Raw genomic sequence first — 12911 nt, 5'->3', positions numbered from 1 at the left:
TCAGTGTATCCTTGACTATGCTAAATAATGTACTGTATCCTTGTTGTGCACATGTACAGTATGGGATGTTTAATTTGTTTTCCTGTCTATCTTCAGTCAATGTCAAAGACACAGCAACCTTGACAGAGTATAACCAACAAGATTTCGTGTAGTTATAGAACTTTATTAAGCTAAGCTGAGCAACTAAAAATGATGTTAACAGAGTCGTGGCTGAAGCTCAACTGTCCTAAAAGTCCAGTGGCACTCTTGAGGTGAGGGGTGGTCCCCTTCCCTTTCATTGGTCAGTTCAGTATTAAATTATCCCCAGCCAACAATACGCAATAGATGTGATATAAATCTTAAACTTTGACTTTGATGTTTTAGAACTCTATCTTCATCTCCAGACGGGATCAGTTAATTGTTCCAAAACAACAATAGCTATCTATCCTGTGATGTTATCAACACACAGTGAATATAATTTAATGATCCCGACTGCAGATTAAGGTCACCATGAAGGCATTTTACTAGATATCTTATGAAATTAAAATGAGTTTCAAATTTTAAAATCATCTCTATTACAAGAGGACATGAAGGTGAGAGGTAAGACAGCAGGGTTAACAGAAAAGGGATTTATTTATCACATTCAATTTGATGGAATATGATTGTGCATGTACATGTGCACACACAAACACACACATACACAAACACACACACACAAAAGAAAGGTATGGTACTTGTACACATGTTGCACAAGCAAAGTCTGGCCTTTGACAGACTTAAGAAGATACTTAATGTGCTGAAAAATTAATGCTTTTGCTGTTTAAAGATTGAACACACATAATGTTGTCTTTAAAATTCAATTCAGTTCAACTCTGTTCTTTCAGATGATACAAAAACCAAGAAAAATGTTAAAATTGTAAAGACCCTTAGTATGGAGGAGATAGGTAAGACAGGAATCTCAGTAAAATAATTTTGACTTTTAATATACTTATGACACATGCATGCGCGTGCCCACACACACACACACACATCACAATCATGTTGCTCAAACAAAGTCTGCTCTTTAGCATACTTAAGAAGATAATTTTTTAAGTCGGTTAAATCTTTGAATGTTCTTGACAAATTGTAATGCTGAAATCTATTTGAAAATGCACAGATATAGAATGTTAAAATTTTATTTGATATCATTTTTTCTTTAGCTGATATCAAAGACACAAAGAGTGTGTCAGATGCTGAGGGCATCAAAGAAAAAGGTAAGACAGTAAGGGCAATTTAACAGGAATTCATTTACGACACCTAAAAAATGTTAACACACACAGATGGACTTTAGGGTGGAGACTCTTACGCACAAACACTGAGTTAAAATTCACTGTTCAGTTATCTAAATCTTTCAATGTATCTTTGACTATGTTCAGTAATGTATTGTATCTTTGTTGTGCACACATGTATGGGATGTTTAATTTGTTTTCCTGTCTTTCTTCAATCAGTATCAATGACACAACAACCCTGACAGAGGATGTGAAGGAGAGAGGTAAGATAGCAGGATCAATAGAATAGGGATTTATCATTACACTGACGGAATGTGATTGTGCGCGCACGCACACACACACACACACACTGCGTAGAGATGTGTAAACACAGTATGGCCTTTATTCAAGTGTTACTTGTCCAGTTTATCCTAAATAATTGTAAAGGATTTTCAGTACAGTTGCATGCATGAAATTATGTGGTGCACTGACTACGTATTGAAGGTTATGTATTATTGCATATTAGTAAGTTAAATATTGAGTCATATATTTTAGCTCCCAAGGACAGTCGCCTATATAGGTGGAGAAAATTTTAAAGTCTTTTCACGTCTTGCTTCAGACGTAGATCAAGAACATAAATGGTTATTATTATTGTTGTTGTTGTTATTTTTGTTGTTGTTATTGAATAAATCTAATCACTCTCGATATTTAGAAATTTGACAGCATTTTAAAAAAGAACAGATTCATTATACAGTCACAAGGAATTTCTTTTGTTTGTTTCCTTGTTTTGATGGCATCATAACTAAGTAAACTTTCAGTTTTTAAGAGGTACACTATGTCAAACAGCTGGTAAAACCTGTACATAATTATATGATAGCAGCCAGAAGCTGCTGGTCAGAGAGTTACTGACAACATTTTAAGATAATACATTTTAACTGAATTATATTATAATATTTTCATCTTCTTATTTTTCAGGGTCATCATTTCAGAACTACTATTGCTTCTGTAGCAGCCAGTTTAAAATTTCAAATGTTTTTCTCTTAAATTAACAATAAAATATTAATTTTGTGTAATCAAATGTGTTTTGTTTTTCTTTCTTTTCTTAATTGAGGGTAGCATTGGGGAGGGGTGATCACAGTTGGGGGGAAATAAAGTAAATTTAAAAATCACAGCATGCAAAACTTTATGCATATCTCACTGACAATGCTGTTGAAAATCATGAAAATCATGAATCACCAGGTATAATACTTCGTTTCATGTAGGGCAAAGAATAATTTTTTAAAAAAATATTTATTCAAAAGAAATGGAGGCAAAGCACTTAAAGCATTAGATGCTCTCCAAAAAATTAAATAAGTAAAACAAATGGATATGTATATGCAACAGAATATATATACGGTAATTCTCCAATCTATACGAACGCCGCAATAATTACGAACGAAACGTTTTTTCTCTGAATCTGAATTTTTTGTCTCCGTTCTGTACGAACGATCGCTAAACTCACCTTGGGCACAATTTAAATTTTCCGAACGCAAGAAAGTGTGCCCAATTGAAACTCGCCCCATGATTCGTCAAAGCGAGTTTTCAGACCACCGTTCCAAACAAAGGAACTGCCACTTGACAGGAGAGATTGTTATCATGTATTTGTGCTGTTTTTGAATGAGACGATAAAAGGACTCAACCTGCCCGCCGGCAGCTGCAGGCCAGTTTTAAAACCCTATTGTTATTTAGAAATTATTGAAAGCATCAGTACACATAAATTACTTACTGTTTATTATCATTTTTTAACTTCTGCCGGCCGACTGGATCATCAACATCCACCATCGGTGTTTCACCGATAACTGGTTTTCAGTAAAATCTATAAACGTGAAACCCACGCAGAACAGAAGAGTATGAGAAATCCATAGTCAATGATCGAGTTTTTCTTTGTTTTTGGTAGTCATTAGGAAATTAAATTTTTTAAGAGGAGTTCTGTCTTGTATTGTATTTATTTTTCTAATTTGAGTTGTGATAAAGTTCATGCTTTTTTGTTTGTTTGTTTTTCCTTGTTAAAGACCTTGTCTCATGAACAACTATTAGGTAAACCTTACTGATATTGGTGATTGTGAAAAATAAAGGTGCCGTATGACTTTATACAAATTTACCTGCAGTTTTCTGTATTTTTTCTAATTAAGTTTACATTGATTGCGTGCAAATTAATATGCTGTAAAATACTTTCATAAATAGACGTGAATTGAGCTGATGTTATTTTTCATATCAAGTATAATCTCTATTAACGTCAGTGATATCAACTGTGAGGAGTTTCAAGTATTTTGTTTTGGCGGAAGAAATTTATGTAGGCCTAATTGGGGGGGGGGGGGGGGTGACATTATTAATATTGCAGATTTTCTATATGTGAAATCATATTAAAAGTAAATGCGCATTAAATAAAATATGCAACTGGATACGCAAATATTCTTGTCTGTTTTTGACAGAAGTTGGGAAAAACGATGTTGTCCTGTCTTGGTAAAACATAACAGGGAAAAACGATGTTGTCTTGTCTTGGGAGAAATGTACCTCTTTAGTATGAAGAAATTGTTTCTTAACTTGAATTCCCGACTTTTGTTTAGTTTGTTTTAATTCATTGCAATATCGCAAGAATAATTTGTTTGTGCTAAAAGCTGATCACAATGATTTAATCTGAAAGTAATGCTTACACTTAGCAATGTAGGTAAGTGGAGATAATTTCCGGTACAGCCGTATTCCATTCGTATTTCAATGGATACGAACGCGTGGCAATTTTTAGCAGACTGAATTTCAAGCCTTACGAACAAAATGATTATCTTCCAAAAATAATTAATTTTAATCGTTCGTATAGATTGGAGAATTACCGTATATATATATATATATATATATATATATATATATATATATATATATATAATAGCAAAGAATACAATGGTGTATTAACAAGTCACAGGAATAAGGTGCTTCACAGATCAAGCTAAATAATATGAACATTTCATGCATCTCAGGGAAATAAAAAGTGACTTTCAAAGGTAACAAAAAAAAACTTGATGGGACTCTTTTAATTAAAATGTTTTAAAAAACAATATAGTGATTCTTGCTTTAAGGCATTTGAAATGTGGGGTAAGAAGCCAGCACTTGACTTTTATGTACAATAAATAAAATACACCAACATTTGATATCTGATTCAAATTTATCTCCAATTTTTATGTACAGACACAGATGTGTCTGTACATATTGCAATCACCTGCGTCTGTCGTCGCCGATGCCGATGCCGATGCCGTCGCCGGCGCCGTGCACTTTCCTTGTAAACACGATAAGTGGAGGGCAGTTTTACTTTTTGGCTTTATATTTACAGAGCTGATGAATATTCATAAAACGCAGGTCAAGTTTGAAAATCAGCATGATCGGGCCATTATTGTAGAAGTTATGCTGTTTTTTCACTTTTCAGCATATTTTTCACATTTCCTCAGATTCAATTCTTAGGCATGTTAACAGTCTCATTATTAAACTAATAAGATACGTAAAAGTTTTTGTTTGACATTTCCTGCATCTTTACAACATTGTTAGTTGATTTTGTAAAAATGATGTTAAACTTGTTATTGCGTATTGTGTAATAAAGTTTCAAAAATGGAAATAAACTCATATCATTGCAGTTTGTCAGATTCAATCATTCACTATGTTCAGAATCTCAGAATGGAAGAAATTGGACATTTAACACTGCTCTATTGATATTTTTCCCATCTCATCAATTTTCTTAGTTGATCATATAAAAATGACAGTAAACTGTTAATTTTGTTTTATGTTAAAAATTGTTAAAAATGGAAAAAAAAACATTTCAGAACAGTGCTGTCTTGTTTACATTTTGGCATTTTCAAGTTGTGACTTTGAAGTTCCATGGGCCTGAAGACCTTTGCTAGTCACATTTTCTGAATATCCATGATACTAATATTTTATTATTAAAAATTGATGGTCATTATGGTGTTAAACATTATGTAATATTGCATCAAAATTTGAAAAAAACCTATTTTGGGCACTGCTCCCATGATGACCATTTAAGAAAAACCATGTCACTTACTGTTTTCAAACAGTACAGTAAATATATATAGATGTGTCTGTACATATTGCCATCACCTGCGTCTGTCGTCCCCGTCAGCGCCGTCGCCGACACTGTGGACTTTCATTGTAAACACGATAAGTGTAAGGCAGTTTTACTTTTTGGCTTTATATTAACAGAACTGATGAATATTCATAAAATGCAGGTCAAGTTAAAAAATCAGCATGATCGGGCCATTATTCTGGTAGTTATGCTTTATTTTTCACTTTTCAGCATATATGCAACACTGTAAACACATTCCAAGGAAAACTGATAGGCCTGTTGTCATGAAACTCACAGGAGTAATCTATCTTACTAAAACTCAGGCCAAGTTAAAAAATCGGCATGATCAGGCCACTATTTTAGCAGTTATGCTTTTTTTTTCACTTTTCAGCATATATGCAACACTGTTAACACAATAAAAGAAAAACAGTTAGGCCAATTGTCATTAAACTCACAGGAGTGGTCAATCCTGCTAAAACGCAGGTTGAGTTAAAAGATCAGCATAATCGGGCCATTATTTTATAAGTTATGTTGTTTTTACTTTTCCTCAGATTCAATTCTTAGGCATGTTAACAGTTTCATTATTTAATTAATAACATATTAAAAGTGTTTGTTTGACATTTCCTGCATCTTTACAACATTGTTAGTTGATTTTGTAAAAATGATGGTTAATTTGTTATCGTGTATTGTGTAATAAAGTTTCAACAAGGCAGCAAAGCTGTCAAATGTTCAGACAAAAAACAGGAAATAACTATGCACAAAATAGGCTACTGTCAATTCTGATGCAAAAATACATTATGTTAAACTGCAAATTCAACATCAAATTTAAATTATCCTCAACAGGTAATACCAATGTAATTAAAATATGTGACAAGTTTACACTTTGAAAATGTATAACTTCCAGAAAAAGAAGTCACTTAGACTGCTTTTCCAACTCAGACTGCATTTTAGTCCTGTATTTCTTTTTTGAAAGTTTGGCAATCATAAGTAACATGGTTTTCCCATAATGGTTATCATGGCAGCAGCACCCAAAATTGTGTTTTCTTCTATTCTGATGCAATATTACATAATGGTTAACAGCATAATGACCGTCATTTTTTAATAATAAAATATACGTATCATGGATTTTCAGAAAATGTGACTAGCATGGGTCTTCAAGCCCGTGGAACTTCAAAGTCATACCTTGAAAATGCCAAAATGTGAAAAATTTAATTTTCACCAAATAACTGTTTAACTGGCAGTAAGAATTACCAAACAGACTGTATTTCCTACTGAAGCTGTATTTTAGTCCCATGTTTCTTTTCTGTAAGTTTGAGAAAAGTAAATGACATGGTTTTTCTTAAATGGTCATCATGGGAGCAGTGCCCAAAATAGGTTTTTTTCAAATTTTGATGCAATATTACATAATGTTTAACAGCATAATGATCATCAATTTTTAATAATAAAATATTAGTATCATGGACAAATAGTAAACGTGACTAACAAAGGTTTTTAGGCCGATGGAACTTCAAAGTCACGCCTTAAAGATGCCAAAATGTAAACAAGACTGCACTGTTCTGAAATGGGTTTATTTCCATTTTTAACACTTTTTTAACATAAAACAAAATTAATACGTTACTGCCATTTTTATAAGATCAACTAAGAAAATTGATGAGATGTGAAAAATATCAATAGAGCAGTGTTAAATGTCCAATTTCTTCCATTCTGAGATTCTGAACATAGTGAATGATTGAATCTGACAAACTGCAATGATATGAGTTTATTTCCATTTTTGACACTTTATTACACAATAAACGATAACAAGTTTACCATCATTTTTACATAATCAACTAACAATGTTGTAAAGATGCAGGAAATGTCAAACAAACACTTTTACGTATCTTATTACTTAAATAATAAGGCTATTAACATGCCTAAGAATTAAATCTGAGGAAATCTGAAGAAATGTGAAAAAACAGCATAACTTCTAAAATAATGCCCCGATTATGCTGATTTTCGAACTCGACCTGCGTTTTAGTAAGACTGACCATTCCTGTGAGTTTAATGACAATTGGGCTTTCTGTTTTTCTTATATTGTGTTGACAGTGTTGCATATATGCTGAACAATGAAAAAACCGCATAACTACTAAAATAGTGGCCCGATCATGCTGATTTTCGAACTTGACCTGCATTTTAGTAATATTGATTACTCCTGTGAGTTTCATGACAACAGGCCTAACGGTTTTCCTTAAAATGTGTTTACAAGGTTGCATATATGCTGAAAAGTGAAAAAACAGCATAACTTCTACAATAATGGCCCGATCATGCTGATTTTCGAACTTGACCTGCGTTTTATGAATATTCATCAGCTCTGTAAATATAAAGCCAAAAAGTAAAACTGCCTTCCACTTATCATGTTTACAAGGAAAGTGCACGGCGACGGCATCGCCATCGGCGACGACAGACGCAGGTGATGGCAATATGTACAGACACATCTGTGTCTGTACATAAAAATGGAAATAAACTCATATCATTGCAGTTTGTCAGATTCAATCATTCACTATGTTCAGAATCTCAGAAAGGAAGAAATTGGACATTTAACACTGCTCTATTGATATTTTTCCCATCTCATTATTTTTTTTAGTTGATCATATAAAAATGGCAGTAAACTGTTAATTTTGTTTTATGTTAAAAAATGTTAAAAATGGGAAAAAAAAAACATTTCAGAACAGTGCTGTCTTGTTTACATTTTGGCATTTTCAAGTTGTGACTTTGAAGTTCCATGGGCCTGAAGACCTTTGCTAGTCACATTTTCTGAATATCCATGATACTAATATTTTATTATTAAAAATTGATGGTCATTATGGTGTTAAACATTATGTAATATTGCATCAAAATTTGAAAAAAAAACTATTTTGGGCACTGCTCCCATGATGACCATTTAAGAAAAACCATGTCACTTACTGTTCTCAAACTTACAGGAAAGAAACATGGGACTAAAATATAGCTTCAGTAGGCAATGCAATCTGCCAGTTAAACAGTTTTTTTTTGAGAAAATTTAATTTTTCACATATTGGCATTTTCAACGTGTTACTTTGAAGTTCCACAGGCTTGAAGACCCATTCTTGTCACATTTTCTGAAAATCCATGATACATATATTTTATTATTAAAAATTGATTGTCATTATGCTGGTAACCATTATGTAATATTGCATCAGAATAGAAGAAAACACAATTTTGGGTGCTGCTGCCATGATGACCATTATGGGAAAACCATGTTACTTATGATTGCCAAACTTTTAAAAAAGAAATACAGGACTAAAATGCAGCCTGAGTTGGAAAAGCAGTCTAATTGACTTCTTTTTCTGGAAGTTTTACATTTTCAAAGGGTGAACTTGAACTCCCATGGGCCTGAAGCCTTATGTTTGTTACACATTTTACTTACATTGGTATTATCTGTTGAGCATAATTAAAATTTGATGTTGAGTTTGCAGTTTAACATACTGTACTTTTGCATCAGAATTGACAGTAGCCTATTTTGTTATTTCCTGCTTTTTGTCTGTACATTTGACAGCTTTGCTGCCTTGTTAAATTAAATTTGTTTTTAAATGCCTTCTATTAAACTTAAGAAATGAACTTTACATTGAACAAACATTTAACTATACTGAGTTACACACATAAACACTCATTCACATACCCTACCAAATGGCTGAATTATTGATAACTACACTTTTGCTTTTATATTCAAGTATGTTCATGTTTAATTACAATAGATAAATAAGGTTATTATAATAAAACACAAATAATTAGTAACAAATACACAAAGGATCTCATCCATTTGACATGTATTTTCTTTATAATGTACATTGCATAACATTAAATATGACATAAAATTGTATAACATGAAAGACATAATAGAGAAAACAAAATGTATTATGTGGATCCCACACATGCAGCAAGTTCTTTTTTTTTTTCGATTTACACAGCAATTGCACCAGTAGGCTTCAGACTTTTAAATGCAGTTAATGATTTTTAAGTAAGATTTCTTAAGTCAATTGACTTTTCAAAAGTCAATCACCGCAACTCAACAATCAGTCACCGCAACTCAACAATCAGTTATCGCAACTCAACAATCAGTTACAGCAACTCAACAATCAGTTACTGCAAACGGTCATTCGCGGACTTAACACCAGATGGCGCGCGCGCACCGTCAGCGATCTGAAACGTCCTTGACCTTTTCCATCGTTTTAACAGTATTAAAATACGTGGTGCCTCGATTTGAAACCATTCAGCTTAAAGTGTTTTTTTTAATCTCCAAATACTTAAAAAAATCAATAAAGCTATTCGACAAGAACCTATTATATCGTATCTTTTATATTAATTATTATTACATATCACAATAATAAACGAGTCGCCTTTTGATGTACGCCCGGCTATAACCTCTATTAAAAAATATCAATTTTTATGAGATTCGTATCGTTTGGTTCCATTGCCTCGCTTTCAAAAATTGGAACAGGCGCTCCAAAATCGTAAGACGAAGTTAAAATTTTTATATTGGCCGAGTTCGCCACCGACTAGAATGCCTATAAGTCCCCTCATCCGATACTCCCGCGCTTCTTTACATCACCGCACCAATACTCCCCCGCACCGATACTCCCCCGCTTCTTTACATCCCCGCATCGATACCCCCCCTCCCCCCCCCCCTGATACTCCCGCGTACCAATACTCCGCAAAAACACTATTCCCCAAAGCAAAGATTCCTTGGGCTTTGTAGACACAAATCGTGCTTCAAAACCCTTTCTATTATGCTATTTTTTTCAAAGTTGCACAACCCTCTTGGGACACATAATTGACACATTTTATTCGAAATATATTGGGGAAAATAAAGGGCGTTACTCGAAGTCGATCTCAGACTTTGCGTGCAGCTTAACAGTCCGTAGGCCTACAGCTATGCCTTGTAAATTTGAGAAATGTTTGTGCAAAATTAATATTGTTCTCCTACTGTAGTTACCGTATTTATATTATACGCCCTTTTATTTATTTACTTAAGGCAAAGTTAGTTTTAATCTAAGATGACGCAGCTATGTCTTTTCCTCAGGCAACGATGATTTTGTTTAATTATTAAATAATAAAAAAGCAGTGCTAAAGCGCTTCGTTTTCTGTTATCTTCCTCCAACCTTCTTTTCTGCTCTTAAACTTCTTTCCCTTGTCTTTTGGAGGCATATTAGAATCTGAATTGAGCAAAATTCAAAATTTTTGAAAATTGTTGGACAACGAAATTGTAGAGACACGAGCATGCGTCGTGAGCACACCTTTTATTCTCGCAGTCCCGCCGTGTTTTCGACTTACTTCGTCATAGATGTGAGGGCGTGCGCCGTACTCAACACGCAAAGGGCACTTTCTCTTTCATTGCTTGCGACGTGCATCTTGGACCACGCAAGTCTCACTTGAAAACTCCTCGCAAACTCCTTGCGAAGGGAGCAAGTTACGCTTGCGGCCTCGCTGTTTAAAGATTATTTAAACAGCGAGGCCGCAAGCGTAACTTGAGATTATTTGTAGAATAAAGCGTAACAAAGATTATTTGTAGAATCTATTGGAAATGTTTAGTATCCTCCGTACGTGCTTACATACGTGCGAACTCGAAATTTCGCATAAAGGACTTGCGTGGCACGTGAGATTCTCCGCAAAATTTGGACTCAAACGGGTCGTAAGAGCCCGTGCGGCCGGTTGTGACCGAGACTAATGTGTTGTCGCCCAAGATTTTTTAGGAACTTTGCGGCTTCTTTTGTATAATACCGATGCTCAATTGTAAGCAATTAAGATTTGTATGCACTGCGCAATAGCATAAAAACAACATCACCAAGGATCTCCCTGTGGCCATTTTTTTTCACTTATCTCACCAATATCCAAAGCGTTTTTCCATTTGAAAAAAGTATTTCTTATACAATGTAGGCCGTGCTTCCGAGTCGTTGACCAATTTTTCAAATCTATATGTGAAAAAAATCGATGCAAGGTGACAGACTCTCCCATGATAGACAGTCCGGTTCCCATCAATTTGCATATAGGTAATTCAGCCCCGCCCTAGATTTTGACCCACTTACGTCGATTGACCCTAACCTGTAGCCTATAATTAAATGGATGGATGACTCTCCGTTACCCAGACCCTCAGTTTCGTGGAAATTGCATAGGGGGAGTAGGCCTAATAATGCGGGGAGTAGGCCTATCGTTGCGGGGGAGTAACGGTGCGCGTATAGGCCTAACGGCAATTCTAGAGGGGATTTATCGATGCGGGGATCTATCGGTGTGAGGTCGTATCGACGTGCATAATGCAAAAATTTACTAAGGAGAAGTATCGGTGCGGGGGAGTATTAGTACGGGGGAGTATCGGCATGACCCCCTAGAATATCCTCACAGCATTATCTGCAATTTTTAATGTATTTTGCAATATAATTTTCATTCCTCCCGATGGATAATTTTATTAATCAAGAGTGGGGGAGGGGTGGAAAATCCCCTTGGTGCCACATATAACACTATAAATGCGAAAGGAATTACCCTATTTGTGAAGAGAAAATAAATGTATTTGTTTATTTCAAACAGCGTACTTATCGCGCATGCGCAGTAGTTTGAGACCTGTGCTATTCCGCATATTATTCGAGTAGGAACTACATGTGGTTCATTGCCATATCTAATTTCAGTATGATGTGATTGAACGCAATCCTACTATTATATACTTAACTATATCATGACAATACGAACACGATGAACCACATGTACTCCCATAATATGCGGAATTGAAAACATGGAAAAGGTCAAGGACGTTTCAGATCGCTGACGGTGCGCGCGCGCCATCTGGTGTTAAGTCCGCGAATGACCGTTTGCGACAACTGATTGTTGAGTTGACGTCTGCATTTTTTGCGTGAATGGCGCACCATGCATTCGCGCCATTCACGCAAAAAATGCATTGTTGAGTTGCGGTAACTGACTTTTGAATCGTTTATTGACTGTTAGATTTTGACGAATGATTAAAATGACCACAACTTATTTAGTAGAATTAAGTTTAGATAGTTAAAGTAGGTTTTGGTTAAATAGTGCCGGTAGATTGTTGATTTGACGTCTGTATTTTTTGCGTGAATGGCGCACCATGCTTTCACGCCATTCACGCAAAAATACATTGATACATTGTTGAGTTGCGGTGACTGATTGTTGAGTTGCAGTAACTGATTGTTGATTTGCGGTGACTGATTGTTGAGTTGCGGTGACTGATTGTTGAGTTGCAGTAACTGACTTTTGAATCGTTATTATTGATTGTTAGATTTTGATGAATGATTAAAATGACCACAACTAATTTAGTAGAATTAAGTTTAGATAGTTTAAGTAGGTTTTGGCTGTTAAATAGTGCCGATAGATTGTTGAATTGACGTCTGCATTTTTTGCGTGAATGGCGCTCCATAGTCCACCACTCTTGGCTGTAGAGTTACTTGGGTTCCAGGGCCCAGGACTGATAGGTCTAATGGATCGAAGCGCTGGAAACCCTCCACCTTGGATGCGGGGCAGGCGGTGGGTCGGAGGGGATGACACAGGCACGGTGATGCAAGGACCATTCA

At 35.0% G+C, this 12911-nt stretch overlaps 1 protein-coding gene and 3 long non-coding RNA genes across 8 annotated transcripts in view; 1 reads left to right on the top strand and 3 right to left on the bottom strand.

The window, feature by feature from the left end:
* Positions 1–12911, bottom strand: part of LOC106179362 (uncharacterized) — a 118831-nt gene that overhangs the window by 18754 nt on the left and 87166 nt on the right. The window lies entirely within an intron of this gene.
* The window catches only part of LOC147761839 (uncharacterized), a 182271-nt gene that overhangs the window by 90493 nt on the left and 78867 nt on the right, over positions 1–12911 (bottom strand). The window lies entirely within an intron of this gene.
* LOC106169132 (uncharacterized) overlaps positions 1–12911 on the bottom strand; it is a 137082-nt gene that overhangs the window by 119584 nt on the left and 4587 nt on the right. The window lies entirely within an intron of this gene.
* On the top strand, positions 640–2299 carry LOC147761840 (uncharacterized). Its single transcript, XR_015334728.1, has 5 exons — positions 640–704; positions 864–923; positions 1179–1232; positions 1467–1510; positions 2202–2299. It is a non-coding gene; the product is annotated as an uncharacterized LOC147761840 (long non-coding RNA).

The sequence above is a fragment of the Lingula anatina genome, chromosome 5 (assembly GCF_051362555.1).
Source record: "Lingula anatina isolate TDL-2025a chromosome 5, LinAna3.0, whole genome shotgun sequence".
NCBI lineage: Eukaryota > Metazoa > Brachiopoda > Lingulata > Lingulida > Lingulidae > Lingula > Lingula anatina.
The sequence above is the reverse complement of the archived record's forward strand: the minus strand, read 5'-3'. Positions and strand labels throughout refer to the sequence as shown.